This window comes from Sorex fumeus, unplaced genomic scaffold (assembly GCF_029834395.1).
Source record: "Sorex fumeus unplaced genomic scaffold, SorFum_2.1 ptg000131l, whole genome shotgun sequence".
NCBI lineage: Eukaryota > Metazoa > Chordata > Mammalia > Eulipotyphla > Soricidae > Sorex > Sorex fumeus.
In genome coordinates this window covers 24,515,881-24,542,193 of record NW_026606188.1, presented here as the reverse complement: position 1 = coordinate 24,542,193, position 26,313 = coordinate 24,515,881, and the positions used below count along the sequence as shown (strand labels likewise).

At 51.2% G+C, this 26,313-nt stretch overlaps 1 protein-coding gene across 3 annotated transcripts in view; it reads right to left on the bottom strand.

Moving 5' to 3' along the window:
* Positions 1–26,313, bottom strand: part of KCND3 (potassium voltage-gated channel subfamily D member 3) — a 220,439-nt gene that overhangs the window by 32,961 nt on the left and 161,165 nt on the right. The gene's annotated exons all lie outside the window — the stretch shown is intronic.

Sequence of the window (26,313 nt, the reverse complement as noted above, 5' to 3'; positions counted from 1 at the left end):
TCCCGTACCAAACATACTTTCTGGACCAGCCACATTAGGGGACTGTCTCTGACAAGCCACATTATGGAACTGTTTCTGACCAGCCACATTAGGGGACCGTCTCTCTGATCAGCCACATTAGGGGACTGTCTCTCTGACCAGGCACATTAGGGTGCTATCTCTCCATCCACATTAGAGGACTGTTTCTCTGATCATCCACGTTAGGGGACTATCTTTCCATCCACATTAGAGGACTGTTTCTCTGACCATGCATGTTAGGGGACTATATTTCTGGGACTCTGCCTGGCCCTTTGGCACCATCTGCCCATCTAGGCGCTAGACAAAAGAGGCTTGATTTTCTGAAGCATCAGCAGGCTCCATGACTCACGTTCTATAGGCCATGGTCTCTGGAGAGAGGCCACTCAACCCTGGGAGCTGGGTGAGTAACACTGACATTACTCATTGAGATTTGGGGGCCCAAGAACTGAGCTTCAGAATTCTTTCTCTGTCTCTCACCTGCCTGCTCTTCCTGGGTTGGTCTCAGATTCCAAAGGAATGAAGCAGACGGGGCAGACAGGGCAGTGATCAGGGGCATTCAGGACAGCCCCAGCTCTGGACTGCCAGCATCCTGCTACAGGAACCAAGACCATGCACCAAAGACCTGGGGAGCTTCTGGGCTCAAGTGCAGCTCAAGTGGGCTCAAGTGCGGCTTTGTATGCGACCAACCCAGGTTCCAACCCTGGCACCTCCTTGTCCCCCAAGTACCCTGAGTGCAGAGCCAGAAGGAGCCGCTGAGCACCACTGGAGGTGGCTCTAACACCCCAATAAAAATCTGGGGGGGGGATGTAAATTTCTGAACACGGGGATCTGGGCTGCTCCACAGTGATAGGAGGCAGAGGAGAGAACGTGGGACCTTCTTTTTCCCTGATTTCACTGGGGGCATGGGAGGATCTGGTCTGTACACCCTGGAATCAGTGACTTATTAATGACTTAATCCCAACACCAAGTGGCCTCAGGGTGCCACATTCTGCATTGGATCTGGGGTCTCTGGCTGCCACCCAGAAGGCAGTAGCCCTGTGGTCTGAGTGCTGGGCCCAGTGTCCATCACCACATTCCTCTCCCAGGAGGGCAGGATCCTCTGGACATGGATGATGGGATAGGCATCAGTATGAACAGCCCCGCACCTGTGTGTGTGTGTGGGGGGAGGGGGGCTTGTTGCCTGCCCTGTGCGGTCCTGCCCTTGCACAATTTGCATTCCAACCTGCATAAGGATTCCACCCAAGTGCGTTCTCCTTCAGCCCATTTCACAGTTGATGAAATTGAGGGGTTCTGGTTCACCAACTTCCTGGATGGTACCCGGCTTGCTAGCAAAAGAAGCAGCCTTAGACCCAGTCAGTCACAATAATCACGCCCCTCCGTACAAGCCACAGTCCCATCTCCTGCCCTTGCCCCATTCCTCCTGCTCAGCTCGGGGGGAATCCAGAAAGGTGTTTATCCAGCATTGTGCAAACTGCCCCCCACCCCCTTTTCTTCTGCCCTCGAGAAGTGGCAGCTGAAGGTTTCCCTGGGGAACAGCAGGAGCAGGCGCCCCCTGGCGGCGTAGCAGCGGTAGCTTTAGGAATCAAGCCTGGAAGGCGGCTTTCTGGGCGGCCAGAGGGAGTGTGTGTGTGTGTGGGGGGGGGGGGGGGGGGTGGAGGGGGGGGGCAACCTGCGCGTGGGGGGTGAATGGGCAGGCGGTGAGGAGGTCACACAGGGGCCCAGATCACCCCGCCCTGGAGAAGCTCAGACTCAGCTCAGACGACAGTACCTCAAATTAACGCACATCCCAATCTCATTTCCTTTAGGAAATTGAATATTTTTAAAAAATATATGAAGAGTTAGAAGGGAGACATGGAAACGAGGCGGCGACACGTCAGAGCCAGGGTGCGCCTTTGCTCCCAGTGGGGTGTTGGGGCCAGGCCACAGCTGCACCCTCCACCCCATCCAGCATATCTGACCACGGGCCAAAACAGAAGGTGGGACGGAATTTCTGGGCGCCCTGGATGTGCTCCCACAATGTACCCGTGTGTGTGTGGGGGGGGGGTCCTCTTGCCCCTTCCTGGGTCCCGGGGAGGAAGGGAGAGGCAGAGAGGCCCCCTGAGAGCGAAGAATGACCATGCGTGACTCTGGGGTGCTTGCTCCAGGGCAGATGTTTTCACAGATGTTACAGCTGCTCCTATTTATTTATTCATTCATTCACTTATTGTTTTCAGTGGTGCTCAGGGGCTACCTACAGTGCATTGCTCAGGGGTCACTCCTGGCAGTGCGCTGAGACCGATCAGTTCTGGGGCGGGCACCTGGGCCTACTGTGTGTGAACCTACCCCCCCCTCCCCATCCCTGAGTCCCTGAGCTGCCTCCCAGTCCCCTGCCCCTGCTACGGATGAGGGAGCAGAGACAGAGAGAGCCTCGGGGCATGCGCAGAGCTTGGGAAATGCAAACTCCCAGGGCCATGGCTCTAGGGCCTGTTAGGGCCTGTGAGTGGGGATCAGCAGGCAGTGTGGGAACCAGTGTTCCCCAGCCCCCAGGCCTGCCTCCCCCGCCCCCTCCCCCCCCACACTGGCACACCTGGTTCCTTCATCTTCATAGAGGCAGCTGGACATAACAGGCGGAAACTCCCACACCTGGTGTGCTCCTATGTCCCCGGGAGGGTGAGGGAGTAGGATGATCTCAGAACTTTCTGTTCTTCCAGGAAGGTCCATAGCCTCCAGTCAATTGCTTCACAAACACGGGCAGAATTCAAAGGATGAAGCCGATTCTAATGATCGGAGGTCCCTGGAAGCTGGTCTGGGTCCAGGGGTGGTCAGCCCACACTGGCCAACACCAATGGCCTGCACCAATGCTCCTACTGGCCAGCACAGTGGCTATCACCTACATCTTCCCTGGACTGCACCAGTGGCTTTTACCTTTGCCCCAAAGGTACACATACACACGCCCATCTTGACTCCTCAGGCTGGCCTGAGACTGACGGGACTCTTTAGTGGTTAATTCCGAATCCCTGGGGTCACAGTTGACAGTGTGGGGCAGCGTGGGGCCTCCGTCGTCCTAGGCAAGTGTTCTATCCCTTAGCCAAACCCCCGGGAACCAAGGGAAACCAAGGGATGCTATGACTTTACGTTGGCCATAAGTCCTGGTCACCACTGTCATTGCCCCATTTTAGAACAGAGAAACCAAGAATTGAGAAAGAGAGAGAAACCCACCTCAGCTCACCCAACTGCTACTACTTGGTGACCATGAGGCCAGCCTGGGAGATTCCCATGCAGAACTTCCTCCTTCCTCCCCTGCCCTGCCACACAAGCATGAGGCAACCACACTCTGGGCTGCTGTGCTCACACTGCAGACAGACAGGTGGGAGCCTCTGCCTGAGTTGCGAACTCAGCCTGTGTCTGTCTCTCTATCTCTCTAACACACAGCACCTCCCCCCTGCCCCTGTGTCCACATGTTCATATGCATGCATATATCACCATCTTTTCTAACTTTAGAAACAATTTAGTTTGGGGGGAGGGTAAGGAAGTTCCCAAGCAGTGCTCAGGAAGTCCTCTGGCCTCATTGGTGATTCTCAGCCAACTGGGCCCCAGGTCAGAGCAAGGACCCAGGGATGTGGTGCTGCTCAGGCCTTGCAGTGCCGGGGTCCCTGTGCCCACCTGGAGTCTTTTAGAGGGCACCTGGCGATGCTCTAGGAACTCCATGGCTCTGGGCATCAAATCCAAGTCAGATGCATGCCACACATGTGCCCTTGCTGCTGCGCTATCTTTCAAAAATTGGGAACACAATTTGTCAGTAAGCCCAGGAAAAATATCCAATCTACCGAGGTAGGGGCTGTACCAGCAGGAAGTTGCTGTCATCAAATCAGCATGATGATGATGATGATGTGTGTGTGTGTGTGTGTGTGTGTGTGTGTGTGTGTGTGTGTGGAGGCAACACCCATTGGTGCAACCTTTGAAAGTGCTCAAGGGACCGAGGATATGGCTCAAAGGGGTAGGGCTCATGCCTGGTATGTGAAAGAGCTTGAGTTTGAGTCCAGTGCTTTCCACCTGCTCCCCTGGCACTGTGGGATGCAGCTCTGGTGGCTGTCAGCAGTCCCGGACTCCAGGTGACACAGCACTGGGTGTGAACTCTGTATTGTCAGGCACGGAACACTGCTTCTAGCTTCCACCCTCAACACCTCTGGTATGGCCCCTGATAAAAAAAAATAGGGACCAGAGTGATAGGACAGTGATAGCATTACACCTGGCAGACCTGGATTCAATCCCCAGTGTCCCATAAGGTCCCCTAAGCACAGCCAGGAGTAATTTCTGAGCACAGAGCCAGGAGTAACCATTCACTGGGTGTGGTCCCAAAACACAATCAACAAACACCCCCCACCCCCGCCCTCAAAAAAATGTACCTGGGGACACTGGTGGAGGGAAGTTGATATGGTGGTGAGATTGGTGCTGAAATATTGTAATCCTGAAACTCAGCCAGGAATAACTTTGCACATGGTGCCTTCACAAAAAATTTTAAAAGAAAAGAAAAGAGTTCAAGACCATTTGAACGGCATTTAGAAGTCCAGGCAGAAAAATGTCCTGCAAAGCATTGTGTGTGATGGCACAAACCTGATACTAATGCCACTGACCTCCTGGGCCAGGTGGAGGGGAAGCCAGCGGCTTGGGGCGGGGCAAGGTTTGGTTTCAGCAGCCTTGGTTTCTGCCCTGACTCTCTCCGTGCTCTTCTCTCTTTCTTTCAAGGAAAAGAGCATGTTCATTAGAGCAATGCAGGTACTGATCACGCACCACGAGAGAGGCAAAGAGACAAGAAACTGAGTGTTGTCATACAAAACCTGCCACGGCAAAGATCCCGGGCATTAATGAGGAGCGGGAGAGGCGCGGGCACGGGGGATGGGATGGGAATGTGATGAGTGCTCGGGAAGAACTGTGAGGAGTTCGCCTGTTGGACCACGAAGCCAGCTTTCAGCTTTTTTCAGTGCAAATCATTCTTCAGCATCTGTCAAACACACTGAGACTGCCAGTGAAGCCAATTACCAGGTGTGAGTAGCTCTTATGGACACGCTGGGGTGCGCGCGCACGCACACACACACACACACACACACACACACACACTCACACACAGCTGTAGTTGTCCAGCTAGCCAAAGTTCAGGGGTAGGTTTTAGGATCCTCTTTCTGCTGGTATGTCCCAGGCAGCTAAAAGCTGCTACAAAACTCACTGATAAGATGAGGAGGAGATGCCGGGTGAGAGCAGGGTGGGAGGACAGAGTGGACCCAGGCCCGGGTCCCAGTTCCAGAGACAGAACTAATTCTTCCTGGCTTCAGCCAAATAAGTTCAGAAGCGTGACATGACAAACGCCACCTGAGAAGCTCACTGCAGGAAGGGCTGATTCAGGGGGCACGGGGTCTGGGGAGGGCCTGGACTCGCGAGGTCCCTCCTGCCAGGAAGGGTCCCTGCCTCCTCACAACAGCTCTGCTTTTAGCAAGTTCCCAATCCCTTAGAGAAGAGGCTGCGAGCCCAGGAGGGCCCTTCCATGTCCTCCCTACTTCCTGGGTGCAGAAGTGAGGTGTAAAAGGGGGATGAACCATGCAGGGCTGACTCCTGGCTCTGTGCTCAGGATCACTCGTGGTGGGGATCAGGGAACCATGTGGTATGGGGGATTGAATGGGGTCGGCTGCGTCTGAGACAAGGGCCGTAACTGTACTATCTCTCCTGCCTTGTTCCCATCTCTGAGTCCCCTCAGAGTGCATTTCCACTCCAAGTTCGGGGCTGCCCCTTCCCAGGACTTGCCTTGATTTCTACCCCAGGTCAGCCGGGCAGGTCTGGGCCTTGGTCTCTTTGGTCAACTGTGTGCCTTCCCTGGTTCACACAGACACAGAACCCTTCCCTGGTTAACACAGGCACAGGCTGGGCCCTGCATCTTAGCCTTAAGCAGGGCCAGTCACACCCCAATTCTTGCCAAGAATAAACCTGCAGGTATATTCTTTATACCTGGCAGCACCTTTAGTTTTAATCTATTTGTTGTTTCTTTTGTGGGGGTGCAAACCCAACTGTGCTCAGGTTTACTCCTGGCTCTGCACCCAGGGATCCCACTCCTGCTTGGGGGACCATCCAGGATGCTCGGGATCGAACCTGGGTCCCTGTGAGCAAGGCAAGTGCCCTACTCAATTAAAGATGAAGAGTAGCTCCCAGATGGATTTTTTTTTCTTTTTTGGTCACACTCGGCAATGCACAGGGGTTACTCCTGGCTCATGCACTCAGGAATTACTCCTGGCGGTGCTCGGGGGACCACATGGGATGCTGGGAATTAAACCCAGGTTGGCTGCATGCAAGGCAAACGCCCTACCCACTGTGCTATCGCTCCAGCCCCCACTTCCAGGTGGCTTTTGAGTCCAGCCAGGCCTTTTCTGCTTTAAGGTGCCCGTGTGAGACTGTCAGTGTCCACTTGGCACACACCTACCCGACCCGTTCCTCCCTCCCCTGAAGGCTTAGGGTCTGTCTGAGGGTTACAGGGAAAACCATGCAACAGACCTTTTCGGTCTCAGGAGGAAGAAAGGTACAGCATAGCTGGAATTCAGATTAGACACATGAACCAGAAAAGAAAAAAAAAACCCTGGAAGGAAAGCTCATTAATGTCTCTGCTCCCCTCCTCATTAAGCAAGAGCCGCTCATAAATATTCACAGAATTCTAAAGTAAGATCGAGGTGAACATTCAGTTAATGTACAACAATTAAGACTGCTCACAGCTCTGGAGCAATCTGACTGGGCTCTTCTGCCCCAGAGCACAGAGTTCTGGAAGGTTCCTGGTCTCCCAGGGGGGCAGCAGAGGGGAACAGTGCCAGGGAAGTGGGCTGAGTAGGAGATTCCCGCCCAGAAGCCCTGGTGGAAACAGCTCCCAGACCCACTGGTCTGCGTTTGACACATATCAGCCGCAGGAGAGTTGCAGGTTATTTTTTGTTTGTTTATTTGGTTTGTTTTGGAGCTGTAGGTCTTGATGCTCTCTATCGCTCATCACTGGGCTACTCCTCCTCCCTCTCGTAGTTAGTGGCAGATCTAAACGAGGGCTTCTCACACATTGGAGACTGAATCATATCTCCAGTCCCTCCCCGCACCATCCTTAAAAAAATCACATTATTGAGGTACAACTGGTAAGTAGAATCACAAGATGTTTAAAATGTACATTGCCATGATTACATCTATGTGCAATTATCTCTGTATCTAAAGGATTTTTTCCATCTAGCTACGCTACCTAACTCTGAGCAAATCTCAATGATCCAGTGCAGGGTTATTGACCGGAGTCCCCACAGCGGGCCTGAGACCTATAGACCTGGTTCTGCTTGTGGAGTTTGACTCAGGCTCCCTCCCAGGCACAGCGTACAATCCCCAGAGCCTGCCAGGAGTGATCCCTGAGCAGAGAGCCAGGAACCAGCCAACTCCTTTAACTGTTCTCTCTTCTAGTTCCTGACACTAATGTTCTAATCTGTTTCTATGAATTTGACTTGAAAGAAATCCACACAGTGGTTGCCTTTCTTCGGCTTATTTCACTTGGCAACCCTTCTTTGTGTTGTTTTGGTCACGTGGGGCTGCTCTCAGGGCTTACTCCTGGCTCTGTGCTCAGGGATCACCGCTGGTGGTGCTCCTGGGACCTTATTACTATTGAACATGAGTCAGTCATGTGCAAGGCAAGTGCCTGAACCCCTGTACTAGCTGTTTGGCACCAACCTTTTGTCAGAAGCCCAGGACTGTCCCAAGTGGCAGCACCCCTGCACCCCGGAGCATTCCCCACAGTGCCTTCACACACGGAGCCCTCTTTCTCCGCTCAGAAGTCTCTCTGCCCCAGGCCGCTTGAATCCTGCAAGCTGCAGCCAGACTCATTTCCTTAAATGCAGGTTTAATTGTGTCACTCCTTCCAAAAAAACATTCATTGGCTCCCCATTGACTATGAATTAAGTGCAAACTCCTCATGTTCTGTGGTCCAAATGCTCCTTTACAACCTTAATTACCATTACTCTTTATTTATTTCCCAATGTTCCAGCCAAATGGGACTTGGAGCTCTTCTCCAAATCCACTCTCTGCTCTCTGCCTGCCTCCAAGGTTTGCTTCCTGGAATTCCCTCTGCAGCTGGTCTACCTGCCTGAAGCCAATTCTCTTTTCCAGGTCTCTTTCAAATATCATTTCTTCCATTAAAGAGTCCTATTTCCCACAATCTGACGTCATCCCCCGCCAGGGAACTTAGCTTTAACCTCTTCCAAATGCTAGAGTTGCATACAATTACTAAGGCTTTTGCAGTTCAGCTAACATCAATGATAATGGTTACAACAACAGTTTTACTTACCAAGTGCCTATGTTACATATATATATATACATATATATATATACATATATATATATATATATTCTGCAGATGGATACTTTGATCCCATTACAATTTAAAGAATATCTATTTTCAGAGGTGCCACACCTACCAGTGTTAGGGGAGGGGGCCAAGGCCAGGCTCCTCAGTAATGCACAGCCAGTGTATGGCTGTTAGGTGTGACCCGTCAGGTCCACCGCAAGGAACCTGAGGTGCTGGGGACAAAACATGAGTTTCCAGGGATTGAACTCAGAGTGGGGAACACACAAGGCACACACGCTAGCACTTGAGCTATTTAGGGGGTCCATTGTCATCCAATCTTAGGGTGAAGCATTCCAAAGTTTCAAAAAAGGGGAGAAGACCAAGTCATTTGTTCTAAAGTTTTCTCTCCTTGGCTCTACTGTTTTATTATCCCTCTTAGAAGCTCCTTGGTTTGGGTCACAGAGGTCCAAACCCCTGAAATCTGTGTGTATTTGGAATAAGGATTTTATGGGGCACAGAGAGATCGTACAGGGATTAAGGTGTTTAGCTTGCACGTGGCTGACTCTGGTTTGATTCATCCCCCCCTCATCTCTCTCTCTCTCTCTCTCTCTCTCTCTCTCTCTCTCTCTCTCTCTCTCTCACACACACACACACACACACACACACAAACAAGACCAAGCCCCACCAGGAATGATTCCTGGACACAGAGTCAGGAGGGAAGCCCTGAGCCCACTGTGCGTGACCCCAATTCAAATATCCCCCAAGTTTTGTGAAATGTGAGCAGAGGGGACAGAGAGCCTGTTCAAGGTACCAGCAAGACAAGAACCTGGCCTGGGTGGGGGGGAGGCTGGTGAGGGCTCCAGAGCCTCAGTCCAGGGACCAGCCCGAGGACGCCTGGGTCTCTGGCTTGCAGCCTGCTGAGAGAGAATATATTTCTGGTTTGGTTGTTGTTTTGTATTGGGACCCTGCCTGACAGTGCTCAGGGTTCACTCCTGGCTCTATATTGAAGGATCACTTCTCTTCTCGTGGAACTCAGGTGACCTACTGAAGTGCCAGGGACCAAACCCAGGTCAGCTGCATGGGAGGCAAATGCCCTACCTGCCCTGAACCCACTTTCATGCTATTTGAAGAGAATGAATGTCTGTGCTTTACGTCACCCACTGGTGGGATGGTTGGAGAAGCTGGAAGAAGTGAGTGCAGTCCCTGAGGCGGGATGGGGTTCCGGTCTTCTCCGTGGTCCTCCTGGGAGACATGCTCCTTCCTGCTGCCAGGGAGCACCCATAAAGAGAAGGAGTGGCCCTGTGATCCTCTGCGGCCCTGGGCCTGGACTGACCTACTGTGTCTGAAGGACCAAGTTCACAGTCATGTTCGTTGGTGATGCAGAGGCTGTCGCTTTTCCATTAGTGGGCAGGGAGGGTGGGTCTGGGCATTAGGAAGTGTGGGGCTCCCAGAGGGGTGGCCTATCTCCAAGCTTGTTGATTGGCTCCATCCAGGACCTTAATAAGGACCCCCTCAACTGCACCCATGTGAAATGTCCTGGGTCGCTAAGTGCTGGAGAGTGCATGGGGAAGCCCCATTACATATGAGCTCAGGAAGCATGTCTGGGTATGGTCCTGCTTCTTCCAGTTGCTCTGGGATTCTGGCTTTCCAGGAGATGCCCAAGGCTAGTATGGAATAGTATGCAGCACTGATTAAGAGCCCCACCAGTTTACTCATTGAAATAAGCTATACACACAAAGCTATACAAAGTTCTGGAGATGTGTGCTAGTGATGAAATGCACAACTGGATAAGATTGTTCACTTTTGTTATACATACATATATGTTTCCTGGGCCTTCTGGAAGGCCCAGGGCTGAGCCCCCCACCCCCACCTGCATCCCCACTGACAAGAGGTTCAGCCGCGTCCCTCCTGCAGGGTCCGTAGTCTCCTTGCCCAAAGCTGCTGTGGCTCCTGGGAGGCGGTCCCTCTGAGGGACAGGCAGTATCCTGCATTCCACTGCTGTCTGGCAGGAGCTGGTGCTTCTGGCTGGCTTTGAGGGGGTGCATTGGTGACTGGCACTGCACTGCCAGGAAGTGGGGTCATTATTTACTGCTTACCATCCCCCTTCCTGAAATGTGAGAGATGGCTGTTCTCTGACATCCATGGGGGTCCCCCCTAAGGGACAACTCTGTTTCTATGCCCTTGACCATGAGTTGTGAAGGACTGGCTATCTGTTATCACTGTGGAGGCATCCGGCTTCATCTCTCTCCTCTCTCTCTCTCTCTCTCTCTCTGTCTCTTCTCCTATCCCCCAAGTTTATTTTATGTGATCAAAATCTACATTCTTAGGCCAGAGAGAGAGAGAGAGAGAGAGAGAGAGAGAGAGAGAGAGAGAGAGAGAGAGAGCTCAGTAAGCTGAGTTCTGCTCCGCATGCAAGAGGCCTGGGTTCGGTTCCTTGCACCCAATGGTTCCCCTGATACCTCTGAGAGGGACACACAAGCACCCATTAGAGGTAGCCCTTGAGTGCATTGGGCATGGCCTTACCCACCTAAATCACATTCTCTTTATTTTAAAATGTACCAGATCTTCATATTTTAATATTTCTGAAATTGTAGCCATGACCTAAAATGAAGAACTATTTGTTTTTGTTTATGAAAGTAAAATTTTAAATTGTGGTAAAATGGGGCCAGAGAGGAAGTTGAGCAGACAGGATGTTTGTCTTGCATGTGACCAAGCCAGATCTGATCCTTGACACTACATATGTTCTCCAGGGTCCCAGGGTAGGAGCAATTCATGAGCACAGAGCCAGAAGTAAGCCCTGAACACTGCCAGATGTGGCCCCAATCCCTCTATAGTATGCTAAGATATATACACATACATATATGTATATATAACAAAAGTGAACAATCTTATCCAGTTGTGCATTTCATCACTAGCACACCTCTTCAGAATTTTGTATAGCTTTGTGTGTATAGCTTATTTCAATGAGTAATGAGTAAACTGGTGGGGCTCTTAATCAGTGCTTTATACTATTCCATAGCACGTGTATCTCACGTTTGGTGTACCCCCTTATCTGTCAATGAGCATTTTAATTGGTTTTCTATGTGGTCACTGGGAATAATGCTGCTATGAATATGAACATAAAAATATCTGAGTCCCCACTTCCAATTCTTTTGAGTATAACACAATTCTTGGATATATGGGAATTATGTTAAATTTTTTGTTTGTCTTGGGCCACACCTGATGGTGCCAAAGGATCACTCTTGGCTCTGTGCTCAGGGATCACTCCTGGTGGTGCTGGGTGTGTGTGTGTGGGGGAGCAACCATATGGGGATGAACACAGGTCAGCTGCATGTAAGGCAAGTGCTGTACTATCCCTCTGGCCCTATGCTTAATTTTTTCCCCACATGGAAGCAGTCCTTGATTCAGAACCAGAAATAGAGATAAGAGAAGCAGAGAAGGACCAAGAATGAAGACCTCTTGAAGTCTGTGCTTGAAACGTTAGGCGAGCTTACGTAAACTTCCCAGCAAGCCTGCGAGGTGCTGGTGCCACAGACCAATGGGAGAGCTGTGCCCGGCCCAGAATAAGGGGAGTCACAGGGTGTGAGCATGGAGCCACATAGCACGCCTGGATAGGTGCTGAGCTGGGGACAGGTACTCGGAACGAGGGCCAAGTGTTCCAAGAACAGCTAGGCAGAGGCTGACTTTCCTCAGATATCCAGAGGAGTACCCTACCCAGTCTGTTCGGGGTAGGATGCCAGGAGCCAGAGCTGGGATTCACGTTTGTGAGGGTCTCCTGTTTCTGGATTCAGGGTCCCATGCTGTTATGCCATGGGACCCTCTCTGGATCTCTTAATTCTAAGCAGATGATGGTGCAAGCATGAACCTTTGGGTCTTTCCCAGTTATTCCACCCTCCTCCCTCCCGTTCCCCCCCCCACTGATATCTGATATGTGACAGTGACCAGAGCCCCTACTGCCCCCCAGACTTGCCCACCTCAACTCACTTTGCCTCCTGTCACCCCAAAGACCCCACTCCCTGCCCCACTCTGCAGAGCAGACGAATCAGTCCCTGTTGCCCAGGGATGGCGGAGCTCATTTACAGAGTCGATGACTCTTTCTCTTTGCTCCTATTTTGAGCATTCACTCTCTTTTTAATGGTGCTGGTTTTATGCTTTCAAATTTGAAGAACATTTTCCTTGATGGGAAAAAAGCAAAAGAAAAATAGGAGCTGAATAGCGCGTTTCATCGTGGGGAGCATTATGCCCTGCAAAGCACTTTGCGCGGAGCAGCTCGCTCGGGCCTCGCTGCCATCAGCAAGCTAAGTAGGGCAGAGTGACGATGGTTCATCGAGGTCCAGTGACTCACACTTGGCTCCTGCTAGTTCAAAGCCCAGCCGAGACCTTGGGGCAAAAATCTATGGCCAAAGTTTCTTAGTGGAGATTCTGGCTAAGGCAGTACTAATAGTTCCCATCGGAGACATCACGAGACAGTCAGGGGGCTGTGCTGGGATCTCTGTGACAAGTTCACGCCTGAAAACAACATCATAACCAGAAGAAAGGCTGCACCTGCAACCAATAGGCGCAGTCTAGCTGAGGGAGCAATGTGCGCCGACCCCTGCCCTGAGATGGACGGAGGAGCTTTGCAGGAAGAACTGAGGGCCAGGCAACTGCAGAGGCAAACTCAAAGCCCTGTCCCAAGCCCAGAGCTACTCAAAAGTTAGAAGACCAACAGCAACTACACTGCACCCAAACCAGAAATAACGGTGGCACAGAACAAGACAAGGAGGGATTGGCTGCCCACAGGGGGATGAAGAAATGCTGATTTAGAGAATCCCAGCAGAAGTGGGGCTTCAGGGGTGGTCCACTGTTGGTCAGCCAGGTCAGTCATAGAAACCCCAGGAGCTGAACTCGATGTTCATTGTACTTCTCTCACTCTCCTTCCTACTGATTCTGCCATGGCCTCACCTGCCTATGTTATTTTAGTGGGGGGGGCACAGACAAGCACTACAGGACTGCTGATGCTCTGGACCCTGTTTTACCCTGTGGTGCTCAGGGGGCAGGATATCCAAGTCGGGGCCTCAAATACGCTAGCCAAGAGCTTTCCCTCTTAAGTGCTCTACTGGCTGGACCAGGCACGCCCCACAATTTTCCAAGCTCTGCTTACTTAGGGCGGGTGGGAGAGCCCAAGGCTGTTCATACTTTATCTGAAAGGAGATCAGCGTGACTTAGAGAGCTGTTGGAGGCATTCAAGCACCAAATGGAAACTTTGAAAAGCATCAAAGAAAATGGAAAACCTTAAATAAGTCCAAATCTACCCAAACAGCACATCAGTGGCTTCACGCATCATCTGGTGCCTGAGGCTGCCGGGGCTCCCAGGCCCACCACCCCAGGCAACCAACCACACTTTTGTGACCGATCTCTCAATGTGCTTCTGGTTTGGGGGCGGGCTCCCAAAGTGTGTCCAGGCCTGTGGGGTCCACTCCCGGTGATGTTCGACCAGCTGGGCAGTTCAGTGGGAGTCCAAAGATGTGGTGCTAACTCCAATGTCACCCCTGGATCACTCTCTGCTGGGCCTTCTGGTCTCCGGGTTTGAACTTGGGGTCTGGTGCAGTCACCACACACTCCCCTGACCACAGAGCAAATGTCCCACTCTGTTCTGTGTTTTTATTCTTATTTATTTATTTATTTATTTTTGGTCACATCCATTGGTGCTCAGGGCTAACTTCTCCTCTGTGCTCAGAGATCATTCCCAGTGGTGCTCAGGGGACCATATGGGCTGACTGGAATCAAATCCAGGTCAGCTGTGTGCAAGGTAAACACCTTACCTGCTGTGCTAGCTCTCTGGTCCCTGTTCGGAGTTTTGGGTCCATGGGTATTTCTCCAGGAATTCTGTTCTCTGGCCAGGCCCACTCACTCAGAGCTTCCAGTAAGCTCTGCATAGGCCTCCAGGCCAGCTGGGCCTGCTGCACTCATGGCAAGACCGTGGACATGTTCCCTCTGTCGTCCCAGCACTTCCCACAAGCCACGCCCATGGGAGCTTTATAGGTCCCTGACATTGGGTCAAAAGGTCTTGCTTCTCTGCTGGACTGTCTTTGATGACCTTGCTCTATGTGTCAGTCTCTTTTTCATCTCTCTAGTATTTCAAATAAAGTTAATTTTCTCATAACAAAAGTAATGCAAACTCACTGCAGAAAATCTGACCCCAAGTAGAATGCAGACAAAAATTACATGTCTATTGTTTAGCCATTCAAAGATAATACTATTAAGTTTTTTTGTTTTAAAAACGTCTTAGTGGTTGACATATTACCTGTCTAATATTTAGGTGGTGGTGTTTTGGGTCACAATTCAGGGATTACTCTGGGCTCTGCACTCAAGGGTCACTCCTTTTGGTGTTTGGAGACCAAATATGTTTTGGGGATCAAACCCACATGAGCCACGTTCAAGGCAAATGCCCTACCTGCTGTATTGTCCCTCGGGCTTCTATGTACGCAATTTTTGTCTCTTGTCTTTTTTACTACCAAGAACTCATCATAAATATGATAGCATTTTATTTGTAATTTGCTTGTACAAATAACATTAGAGTGTTCCCGAAGAAATATTCTTTCCTTGAGACAGACTAAGGAAGTGACTCTCTTGGGTGTCGTATCCCATCAGCTATACATATATTTTTTCTTTTTGGGTCACACCTGGCTCTGCACTCAGGAATTACCCCTGGTGGTGCTCAGGGGACCATATGGGATGCTGGGAATCAAACCTGGGTCAGCCACGTGCAAGGCAAAGCCCTACCTGCTGTGTTATCGCTCCAGGTCCCCCCCATCAGCATTGTTTTTGTCTGTTTGTTTGGGGGCCACATTCAGGGGTGTTCAGAGGCTACTCCCAGTTTGGTGCTGTGTCTCTCCCAGAAATTCAGAGAGACCATGTGTGTTGGGATCAAACCTTGGCCCTCTGTGCTGCAGCCCTTTGAGCCATCTCCCTAGCATCCTTCTGCAATGTATGAATGCGACTGTTTGCTGTTCTCTTACCAGATGGGGCTCTTATTAAAAACCAGAAGTCAAAATCTCTGCTAATTCATAAGGCAAAAATCATTATCTGGTTCTTAGAATTTTCATCCTGTAATTCAACTGGTAATTTATTGAATTACTAGCAAGACTGAAGAATTTCTATCTGTTGGAAAACTGGCCTTATTTCTTTCTTAGGGAACTGTTTATCTCATCCATGGCTCTCATTCCCTTAGGGGCCTTATTATTGATTTGCATGTGCTATTTATATGTTAAAAATACTATTTATCCAATATTTGCTGCAAATACATTTTCCCCAGCCTGACTTTTAAAATTGAGATTCACTGGAGAATTTCCGTGTAGCCACACTGATTTCTTTCACAGACCCATTTTCTTCCTTGTTGGGCTGATGTGTGATTTTTATTGTTGTAATTTTATTTTCAGAGTCTCTCATTGCTTGTGAGCTATGTCTTCTCCCAGAGTCTGCAGCTGCAGGAACACACAAACTTTTTTTTTGATCTTTAAAGTCTTGTCTACACATCTGGTATCACCCACCACGAGCACAGGCTGTGTGTAGAGGGTGCAGGGGGTAGGTACAGGGACCCATGGAACATGGATTGTCAACACCACAAACACCTCTGATCTCACATCCTGTGCTTAGGGGCTTGCTCAGGTGTCATCAGAGAAAATGTAACCTCAGTCGGTCCACCTTCCCTCACAGTCAGCGGGACCTGACCTGCATTATAGGAATCTAGTTACCAGCTGGGGCCCGGGGAGCCTTATACAAAGGCAGGGGAGAGTGGGCCAGGGCCCAGACACCCATGGGGAGAGCCATGGCTTCCCTCTGAGACTAGCCTGGTGCACCCAGCAGCAGCACAGGCCCAGTATGGCAATTCTACTTCCATTCTTTTCCACCTGGAGACCTTTGAGATTCCAGATAAGCTTCCAGGGGAAGTTGCAGGGACTGAGGCCTCTTTGTTCCATATGACCATTACCCTCCAATCATTGATTCTGCAATTTCGTGTTTCTCAGTCCTCGGAAGCCCTTCTGCTACCCCAGAGATGTCTCCACACTTACTGATTCCCTACAGGGTTTGGAAGCTGGAACCACTCCAGAGAGGGTGCAGACTACACAGACCACAGAGGGACCCAGACCTATTCTGTACTCAGTCCCCCAGCTGCTGATCCATCTGAACACTCAGAAAGTCAACTCAGAGTAATGAGTGTGGTGCTGGAGATGACTGGCCAGAGGGAGGCACAGTTCTGATGAGATAGATACACCTTTGGTACATCTTCTCACCTAAAAGTCTCTGTCACTAGAAACAACCACTGTTCCCCGTGGCCATCTCGCCTCACCATGCCAGTTCACTCCCAGCAAGCACACACCCTACTGGGCCCAGGAGCTAATTACAGTTCCAGAGGCAGGTGGGAGACCAGGAGGGAGAGACCTGGGGGGCTGAAGGGGCCACGTGGGCAGGGTTGTCAGACCCGAGGGCTCTGGCTGTAGGCGAGAGTTGAACTGGCATGCCCGTTCACTGCTTTCTTTGGGAGAGCATGAGGGAAAACGGAGGCTTCATTTTTTTTGTCAGTTTTGACACCTCTCTGCTTTGCACACTAACAGGCTCACTGTTTGACACTGTGTCTGATCCATCCACTGCTCTGTGGAGGTGTCAGGCAAACTCGCGAGAGATACGAGGGCCCAATTATGGCACCCAGTTTACACTTGGCTCTTGACAGATGCTAGAAACCTTTCAGACGTGGGGATGGTGACTGAAGGCCTTTCCCTGACTTGCAAACAACTGGGAACCCTGATATCTGCTTGGGTGGCATTGAAAGCATCTTTAGCGTGTGGCCTTTCCCGACATGGCCCCTCGGGGCAGTCAATGAAGAGGAGTTACAGCCCAGACGGAAAGACTGACAAGTCCAAAATTTCTGAGGACTCATGATCTAACTAAGAAATACAGATAGGTCAGGGCCAAGAAGTTTGCCGGAGTAGTTGGAGAAAAGGAGCAAAGAAGAACGCTATCCAGATGTTGGTGGTGCTGATTTCTGCTGTCCTGTGAGGTCCATGCCAAGGCAGGGGATTTAAAACAGAAACTCTCAATATCACTCACTTTATCAACCAAGGAGTGGGGGTTTCCCCAAGAATGTAGCCTATAGCTAGTGTCAGAGAGGTGTTAAGGGAAGACAGTGACTGAAAATCTTAAAACATTTTGTTTTAGAGGGGTCCACACCTGATGGCGCTCAGGGCTCACTCCTGGATCTGTGCTCAGGAATTACTCCTGGCAGACTCAGGGAACCAAATGGGATGCTGGGGATCGAATCCCCTTAGCCAAATGCAAGGTAAGACCCTACTCACTGTATAATCACTCTGGCCCCAAAACCTTTATAAATGAATGTGATGAACACTGGAGTTTGAGAAAAAGAGAAAATAGTACAATAAAACATGGACACCGAATAGGGCTATTTTTTCAGGAAGGAAAAGGCCCATCCAGAGAGAGGGGCTCAGAGTACCTCGTCCATGAGTGGGTGGCTATGGCTGACTCAAGTATAGGTGTTGACAAGTGAGCACCAGGCTCTGTGACATGCTGAGATGATCCCTGGCAATACCTGAATCCACTGAAGCAACCTGCCATTTCAGATGCATGTTGTGACCCACAGAAGTGTGGTGTCTGCCTCCAGCTCTCCCCTTGTCCCTGTGTCTCCCTGAAGGTAGCAAAAGAGGTTCAGGGATTTAAAGTAGTCACTAGCACTGCTCAGATCCAGAGAGACCTTTCCTGTGAGGAGCAGGTCCTAGCAAACTCCAAGGGAAGCCGGGTCCAGCCATCCTGGAGAGTCGGACTCAGCATATTGGCTCCTTCTGTGAAGAAGAACTAGAAACACCAAACATGAGTGCTCACAACCCAAACTGCAGACTTAACAAAATGTAAGCATTTGCTGGCAGCACGGAGCATTTGATGAGCCATCTTGGCTGATACACAAAGCTGCTGCCACCTTTCCACGCTCACTGCAGTTACCTGATGATGCTCCAGGAGTCACGTGGCCCTGGGGGCTCGAACCAGGGCCTCAGACATGCCAGGCAAGTGTTCTTACCACTTGAGACACATCTCCTGATCCCTCATCTCAGTTCCTTCTGGTTAAGCTAGAATCCACCCTGATTGGTTTTGTTTGCATGTACTGTTTTTGTTTTTACATACTGAGAACATACAAACACATAAACTGATGCCTAAGAAGGAAGTTAAGAGACAGATTTTTTTTTTTTTTGCTTTTTGGGTCATACCCGGCGATGCACAGAGGTTACCCCTAGCTCTGCACTCAGGAATTACTCCTGGTGGTGCTCAGGGGACCATATGGGATGCTGGGAATCGAACCTGAGTCGATTGTATGCAAGGTAAATGCCTATTCGCTGTACTATCACTCCAGCCCCAAGAGACAGTTTCATCCAATCTCACATCCAAAGCACACCCCACAATAGCACCTGTGAGAGATCATTTAGCCTTTGAACCCTTGCCATAAAGGGGGTTCAGACAATCAGAAGATCAGAGGCCAACTGTGAAAATGTCTTCCTTGGGGAGGAGCAGAATATTCTTCCCTCTGACTTAAATATCTGGGCCTCACAGAGGAAGTTTCTCTCCTCTAGCCAATAAATTGGCTGCTATTTGGAAATAACCAGCAATCCCCTCCATGTTTCTTGTCAGCAGTCCTGCAGGATAAGGCCTAGGCTGCCCCAAGTGGGGACATGGATCCATCTGTCAATATCATTTTTTTTTTGTCGTGGCCCACGTCCAGTGGTACTCCTGGCTCTGTGCTCAGAGGTCATTCCTGGCAGGCTTGGGGGGACTGTCTGTAGTGCCAGGGACTGAATCTGAGGGGCCGCATATAAGGCAGGCACCTGCTACTGTGCTCTGGCTCCAGACAAGACCCTGCTTTGACCACAGAGCAGGAGATGCAACGGTATGCAGTGCATTCAGATTCAACTGAGAATACAGAGCCCAACTGGATCCTTGGCTGGACGACCGGACAGTCTACTCAGAGGTGTCAGTGCTGAAAGCAGTTTCTCAGACACTCTGGTGACCACACATCCCACACATCCTTCCAAAGAAGCAGAGGTGGCGATTGGCCATGCCATGCAGTGGTTTCTAGGCCATCAGCTGGCCCCAAAGAGGGTTCATCCTCAACTTCTGGGCACCTGTACTCACCCTGCACTGCACTCGGGAGGGTCCTGCTGAGGGGCCACTGCTGGCAGGGGTTGGGTGCCGGAGCTCCTATGGAGGTGATCCACTTCAATTGCTGATTTTATCAGAAAATATTCAGAAAAGCAGTGTCTGTGCCATTTTTTTCAACTCCATATCCATCTGTTACCGTCTAGTGTACCTCCAGGCTTGATAAAGACTTTCGTTCTGTTTTGTTTTGGGGCCACACCTGGTGGTGCTCAGAGCTTACTCCTGACCCTGCACTCAGGAATCACTCCTGGCAGTGCTTGGGGACCATATGAGATGTCTGGGGTTGAACCCCGGTTGGCTGCATAAAGGCAAACATCTTACCTGATGTACTCTCTCTCTCTCTCTCTCTCTCTCTCTCTCTCTCTCTCTCTCTCCCTCTCTGGTCCAATGTTTCGTTTTAAACACTGCTGTTTTGAAAGCCAAGTTGTTAGAAATCTAAAGTCAAGTCTTTGGAAATCTTGGGGACGAGAGGCTTGAGCAGTGTGCACAGCTTGAGAAGGCCCTGACCCTCACTCAGGCAGATGGTGGAATGGAGCTGGGGTCCTCCAAGAGATGGGATGGGCTAGCCAGGAGGCCAAGAGGCCCTGCCACCATCCCCCTGTGGTGCCCGCCTGCATGCCTGCTGCCATATGGACACTGCCAGTGTGGGCCACCTGATTTCCTGAGTGTGCTGGTTTTCTTTTGAGACTGAGTTGCTGTGGGTTAGCTTTCTGTGACTCCAGCTCTCCCAGCCCAATCCCCCTCCTTCCTAGTCTTCCGCTCCCCCGAGCTCTGCTTTCCCTTGAGTTATAAGAGCACCATAAAAGGAGATTCTGTGGGGCCTGCGTTGGATTATTCATCTCAGCCTGCATGCTGCCGGTGTGGACTCTGCTGATTTCTAGACGGTTTTCCTGGGCCTTCTCACCAGTTTCCCATGACAAGGGCCCTTCGGTGGGGCCCTCAGAGACCTTATAACCTGGCAGGGCTCATGAGCGGATCCTCATGATTATATCAGCTCCCTAGGACTGAGAGGGGCACGAGGTCCCCCACTGACCAGGTTATGACTGTGTGTGGGTCTTTCATTTACATGAGAATCCTCCCAGCATTGAGAGGGCAGCAGGAGCCCCATTTCTCCGGCTTATAGTTGAGGTACTAAGCTTCACCTCTCATGTCAAGGCCTTCTCTGCAGTCAGCTCACTTTTCAAGAGCCCAGAACCCCGAACTTCATCAGAGAAGAGAAGCCAGCAACTCAGGTCTGCCCCAAGAGCTCTGAGTTACAGAAAGAGGAGTGTCCCAAATGGATTCCCAGTGCTCCCTGGGTTCCCCGTGATGGCACAGTGGGGAACAGACACTTAGGTTGATTTGGGGCAGGTTGATTTGTTTTGGGGCCACACCTGGTGGTGCTGAGGAGCTACTCCTGGCTCTCTGCTTTGCAGTCACTGCTGAAAGCACTGGGGCGTCCTATGTCAAGCTGGATCCAAGCTGCACCTCGGGACAGACACGAACTATTTCTTTGGCCCTGACGGTAGTTATCATAACAACATATGCTGATTAACAAGTGGTCATTTTCCCTTCACTTAATTTTTATAGTAACTTGTTCGATCCTCTTAGTCACCTTGAACAATTGACCAAAATATCCTTATGTGTATTTGGAAGATAAGAAGGAAGTCGTGACCCAGATGGGCTTTGGGACACATGGTTTAAGCAAATCAGGTGATTTGCATGGCTGGTCTCTCTGGCTACAAGAGTCACTCTCCGAGAGACCCTCTGTGAGCAAGGCTAGCCCCAAAGAATAAGGGACAGGTTGGCTCTTCCCCCACCAGGCCTTACTGGCTGGACACAGAAACTCACCTCGTGGAGCCAGAGAGATAGTACAATGGGTAGGGCACTTGCCTTGCATGCAGCAGACCCGGGTTCAATCCCTAGCATTCCAAATGGTTTTCCCAGCACTGCCAGGTATGATTCCTGAGTGTAGAGCCACGAGTAACCCCTTAGCAGCCAGGTGTGATCCCAAAATAAATACAAACAAAAAAAGAAATTCACCTACTGAGTAGTTATTGGGCAGCAGGGGCCTTGCTCTGTCAACGGCTTTGTGATGTAGTTATGGAAACCAGCAAGAACCCATTTTGCAGCTAAGGAAACTGAGGGTAAGAGAGATCAAGTGACTTCACTAGCATGTGGTGCAGCCAGGACTTGTGCCCAGAGACTTTGGACTCTGAACTGAGTCTGTTTGTATGGCCTGGGCTGTGGCGTTCAGCTCAGAGGCTGGGTCTAGACTGAGGAATGGCTGGAGCAACACTGGTGGCTCTCCCCTCCACAGGTCTGCTGTCCTAGGACATTGCCGATATCACCAGGACTGAAATCCTGAGATGTTGCTCCCAAAGTCATATTTGACATAGACGTCCTTCAAGACCCACATGGCACAGAGATTCTTGCTTGACACACTAGTTTACACCATCACATGACATGGCTTTTGAATTGTCAGAATACTTTTAGATGTACAGAAAAACTGAGGAGACAGCACAGTAGTCCCATATATTTCACACCCAGATTTGCTAAGAGGAATAATGACATTACATTGTGGTATATTCTATCACAATAAGATGACCTCCACTGGGTATTATCTGAGGCTGAGCTTGCGCTGTTTGCCCTGAGTTTCACCTCAAAGGTAAAGGCCCTCCCGTTGATCGTCGATTTGCTCGAGCGGGCCCAGTAATGTCTCCATTGGAGACTTTGTTGTTACTGTGTCTGGCATATCGAATACTCTCGGTAGCTTGCCAGGCTCTCTGAGAGGGGCGGAGGAATCGAACTCGGGTCGGCCATGTTGGCCGCTTGTAAGGCGAACGCCCTACCACTGTGCTATCGCTCCAGCTCACCTCAGATAGCATTAATTTATTTTTAATTTTGCAGTGGGGGCAGGGGGATTGTGTGATACCTGACAGAGTTCTGGGGCTACTCACAGATCTATACTCAGTGGTTATTTCCAGCAATGCTCAGGGGACTATATTCAGTGCTGGGGACTAAATCAGGTGTGGACACATGCAAGACAAGTGCCTGCACCCCTGCTCTAACTCTCCAGACCCATATTTCTGGTGGGGGCTGTCTCTGGAGATTGCATGGCCAGTCATGCACTGATCTGGGCCTGGCATATCCAGAGGCCCCCAGGCCCCACTTCATGTACTTGGCAGGCATGCAGTGCTGGGTTGAACCGAGGCCCTCACATGCCAGGGCTCATCACATGCGTTATCTCTTTACACTCTATTTCCCACAAAGCCACATTCATTGAGTGGTTTCCTACAGTCAAACTATGCCAGTGACACTCTTATCCTGCACTAGAGAAATGCCTGTCCAAAGTCATTCTACCTCTATGTGGCAGGTGCCCTGTGACCTCCTGGGCATCTGTTTCTTTTCTAAGTGCACACAATCTACTGACCACTGTACCGCTCTAGACTGCTGACAGTCTGACAGTAGGCTGGTCAATACCGACCATGGAGAATCATGCTTCCTGGAATGGGACATACTTCCCGGCTGAGTGTCTTCTCTGATCCGGGCTGTTTCTCTACAAGAACCATGGATGTTTCAGCCATTGAATCTGCTCATTTGTCCGCCCTGAGATGCCACACATCTGGGCCTCATTGCGGGATGACAGATATGCTTGTCCCAATGTGTCAGATCACCCTTTCCTACCAAGGGCAGAGGTGAGAGGTTCACGAGGGGCCAGTGATTCTATTTTTCACTCCCTTCCAGGGTAAGGTTCTCTCCCCAATGGTGTCTCTGTGCCTTTACTGCCCTTTGGGGTTTCCTTAATTCCCTCTTCTGAGACATTTCCTTCCATCAAAGATTCCACACATTATCTTCCCCCAAGAGCAGTCCTTTGTCTTGTTCATTTTCCTGCTCCAGGCAGTACTTAATAATACAAGGTTTGATGCCCAACACTCCATACGGCCACCTGACCACTGCCAGAAATAATTTCTGAGCACAGAGACAAGAGTAAGCCTAAGCCTAGCAGGGTGTGAATAAATAACAAGACCACTAAAAGTGAATCTCCACTGAAGGGATGGATGGAGGAGAATCAGGGCATTGCAAGAGAGAGTAATAATGATAACAATGACTCAAATGGATTGAACCAAATGTACCAGGCATTAGGCAAAGCACTTACCTGCATCATGAAACACTCGCTTCATGACAGCCCTTTGGGAGCATGACCCACCCCCATTATCTAGAGCTGGACACTAAGGCGAGGCTTGAGAGCTTGTCCCAGGATCACTGCTCTAAGCCCCAAACCAGATGTCTCTGACCCCTGCCCCCTGCATTTAGCCATGACAATGACAGAAATACCCAAAGTGTCTTTGTTGTCTGCATTTTTTAAGAAATGCTTTTTCCTCAGGTTAGACTTCCCGTTACAGCTCTTTCAGAACCCGGTGGCTCCCAAGACTTCTCCTTGTCTGGAGGGGCCCATCCTGTCTCCCCAGAACCCTGCTTCCTAATCCCTCAGAGTTTATCTCTGTCCCATCATCAATTCCCGAAGGTCAGACCTTATTAGCGCCCCCTGGGTCTCCAGTCCCCCCCGCAATTATACATGAAAGCCCGCAGAGATGTGGGCCTTCTTAACTTATTTTTCATTAGAGTCTGAGTGACTTTCTAACCAGTCCCTCATTGAAAAATGTGCAAGTTGTTGCTCTGAACATCTCTCTCTTTCCTTAGGTGGGGATGACCCCTGACCCAGCTGGGCTCTGAGTGCCTGCTCTGCAACCTCATATACCTCCAAATGCCCCTGCTGATACTGGAAATGTCCCCTCCCTGGGCTTCCCAGTGCACTGAGATGGCTCTGCAGTCTCCCCCCAGCTCCCATGCTGCACAGACACAAAGTCAGTCCCACCAGGCCAGCATGCCAGGTCCCGTTCTGGCAGATGGGGTATTCCAGTGAGGGAAGAACACTCACCCCCAGCACCAGCATTCCTCATAACTGCAGTGATTGCAGTAAAGCCTAGACACAACCACCCCGCCCCCGATTTCCTGCTTGCATTGGCGTGTGTGTGTGTGTGTGGGAGGGGGGGTCCACATCTGACCATGCTCAGGGGCTACTTCCATCTCAGTGTTTGGGGGTCGCTCCCGGCAATGCAGGTGGGGGTGGGGGATCATGTGGTGCTGGGGACTAAACCCAGGGCTCCCTCATGCCAAGGTCATGCTCCTGCGCTGTGAGTCAGTTCCCGGCCTGCCGGGTCTACCTTTTAAGGGATAAAATTATTAGCGGCATGTAAAAAATTCATCAGCTCTCCCACTTTTAGCAGATGCCATTTGCAGCTGTCTAATTAGTCAGAGGTCCCAGTCCCGTTCCCTCTGTCCTGTACTCTGGGGGTGCTGTCCCTAGGCCCCCCGCAGGCAGTTTTCAGCAGGGAGCTGCTCCTCGATTTCACCCCTGGGTGGACCCTAGGGCCAGGGGTCACAGTCTGTAGGCACTTTCTCTGCACACAAGGGGTCCCAGTGTGCACATCTGGCCTGAGCCCCAGCTCCCTTTACCTGGATCCCTTGCACCCACTGTTTCTTACAAAGAGCCGGAACCAGACCACCCCAATTCCTCAGCCAAGGCTTCCCACCATGATTCCTTCTCTAGTGCTGGGGGACCCCTCCACTCCCTGTGCGACTGAGGGCCAGCTGGGTTCTGGAGGTTTCTTGGTGGCTAGAACAGGGCTCCTCGCATGACCATGCGAGGTCATGGGGCCCTGGGAAATGCCACGAAACAGAGAGATGCTAGTAGAGGTGCCGTCCCGGCATGAGGCTCCCTCCTTGGCCCAGGGCTCCCCATGCCTCTCCCCTGCCCTGACTTCCCCTGACATCCTAGGATGGGCCTGCTTACTTGGGACTCTCTGAGGAGAGCGCAGCTTTGGGGGTGGGTCCTGATGTGGTCAACCTCAGAGTCCAGGTCTGGTGTGTGTTTGTGGGGGGGCATCTCACCCTTCCTCATCCTCAGCTTGCCTTGGAGCCAGCCCATTGTGGGTTCTGTGGCAGGGAGCTCCAGAGAGAGGCGAGGGTGCCAGGGCCAATAGGGGTATCAGGAAGGGGTGTGGTGGCCCTCCGTCAGGGTTCATACAGTGCTGGGAAGATCCCCCCACCAGGTTCCCATGATGGGGCCATGCCAGGCTCCCAGAGGGGCCTTGGCTGCTGCCTGCCTTGGTGCTTCTGTTGTCCACTGCTCCTCTGCCTCAGGGTCCCTGTTGGGGTGCTCAGGGGGCGAGAGGTCCCATCCTCATGCCAGGGCCCAATTCTTGGAGACAGGGTGACACTGCAGGTCCCCTCCAGGCTGCAACAGACCTGGTGGAAAGGGCTGTAACAGATGGATTGTGGTGGGGGTGCTTTGGGCCACACCTGGCAGTTCTGGGGGTCATATGTAGTAACAGGGATCATGCAAGGACTTCCTGCAAAGTCAGCAAGTGTCTTCACCCCGGCACAACCCTGGGCCTGGGCAGCTGGAGAGCAGGGGCTCCATTTGGGCAGCAGACACTGGGAGTCCATGACACAGCCAGTGAGTGACCAAAGCCCCTGGCCAGGGGAGGGATGTGCCTCGCTCTGTCAGCCGGGGGCAACAGAGTGTCCTGCCAGACCAGAGGCTGTGTGGGGAGAAAGCACAGCCCAGGGATGAGCTCCAGCTCCCCCAGGACCCCTCTTCTGCTGTTGGTCTTGAGTCCCAGGGGTCCCTGTGAGCAGCTGTGGGTGGAGAACGGTGGTGCGCAGCCAGATGCAGACTGTGCCATCCCCAGGATGGGCACCCACAGCACCTCCCTGGCACATCCTCAGCA